The sequence below is a fragment of the Monopterus albus genome, unplaced genomic scaffold (genome assembly GCF_001952655.1).
Source record: "Monopterus albus unplaced genomic scaffold, M_albus_1.0 scaffold338.1, whole genome shotgun sequence".
Taxonomy (NCBI): Eukaryota; Metazoa; Chordata; class Actinopteri; order Synbranchiformes; family Synbranchidae; genus Monopterus; species Monopterus albus.
This window is the reverse complement of record NW_018128218.1, coordinates 575,658-577,214: the sequence shown is the minus strand read 5'-3', so window position 1 is coordinate 577,214 and position 1,557 is coordinate 575,658. Positions and strand designations below refer to the sequence as shown.

General features: G+C 42.3%; 1 protein-coding gene across 2 annotated transcripts in view; it reads right to left on the bottom strand.

Moving 5' to 3' along the window:
• The window catches only part of hdgfl3 (HDGF like 3), a 52,146-nt gene that overhangs the window by 48,925 nt on the left and 1,664 nt on the right, over positions 1 to 1,557 (bottom strand). The window lies entirely within an intron of this gene.

Here is a 1,557-nt window from a genome sequence, read left to right as displayed (position 1 = left end):
TCAAGTTTATGCTAAGATTGTCTTTGTTCTCTCTAGTCCTTGTTAGCACCCTAGTCGTTATCCTGCCCTGCCGTCTCTAGTGTCTTCTTCCTCTTCGGACCTCTCCTCTGGACCCCCCTGGATTTAATCTACACCACCAGCCACCGCCTCCCAGGTCGATGCACAGTCTCCCTTACCCAGTTTATCCCTGCTCTTCTGTCTACAGCCATCATCACCTCCACCTCGATCAGCCCAGGAGTGACCTCTGCATCCGCAGCCCAGTACATCATCATCCACCATACCACTGACTGTTTTTCTGCTGCTGCTGATCGACACCCGGTCATCTACCTCACTACTCCTCCTGTATATATGTCACTACCTTCACTGTAAATAAACCTCACTGCTTGCACCGAAGCCAGCCACCTGGGTCCGCTTTTTATCTGCTCGCTCACTCTGTGTTCGAGCGCACCCTAACATTAGCTTTATTTTGAAAAGTTTGCCCCTTTCAAATGAATGGGAAAATTCTACTTAAGCATACTTTCAGGTATTTCAGGTATGAAAATGTCTCAGGACATTCATGCTTCGACTCAAAATTTTTACACACTTCACACTTCTGAAATATTTTGCTTTATTTTGAAAATTTTCCCCGATTCAAATTAATGGGAAAATTGTACTTCAGCATACTTTCAGGTAGATATGCCTTTCAGGTGTCAAAATGTTCAGCATTTTCAGGGCGATCCTTCAGCACACAGCATCCACACGCATTTTCGACAGGAAATGCATTTCTGTAGGTTTTCATTATTATTATTCTGGGATCTTCCACCCTTTTTTTGCACTTTATAAGTCCAGCATACTTTTAGCTATACAGGTCATTGAGGTCTTTATCTGTTCAACACATCAGGGACATCCCTGCTTGTAGTCAAATTTTTTATAACGTATAGTTTTTAATTGATTCAGCTTTATTTGCAATACAAGTCAATGGGAGCTCAAAGTGGTGAGTCAATGACAGTCTTGGAGTGCCATCTGGTGATTCATAAAATGCAGCACAATTGGGACATGCCCATACATAACTCCTCTCTCTCCCTCTCTCTGTCTCTCTACCCTTCCCCCCTGTCTCTGACACACACAATCACACCTACTTATTTTACCTACTTTGTGTGGTCCAATTTGACTATCTTCACATCTTAATAAGTTCAGCATACCTTCAGCTAGCAAAGCCATTCAGGTATCAAAATGTTCAGCTCTTCAAGGCCATTCCTACTTTATTGCATCTCATCCATCAGATTATTCAACAACTAACTTCAGCCATTTCTTCTCAACTATTTCAACAAAGAACTTCAGCCACTTCTCATCTTTCAGCTGTTTCAGCAATTGATTTCAGGCATTTTCAGGACGATCTTTCAGCTTATTAGCATTTACATGCATTTACGACAGGAAATGCATTTCTCTAGTTTATTATTATTATTCTGGGAGCTCGAACTGCTGATTCAATGACACGGTCTTGGAGTGCCATCTGGTGGTTCATAAAATGCAGCGCAATTGAGACATGCCACTACATAACTCCTCTCTCTGTGCTCC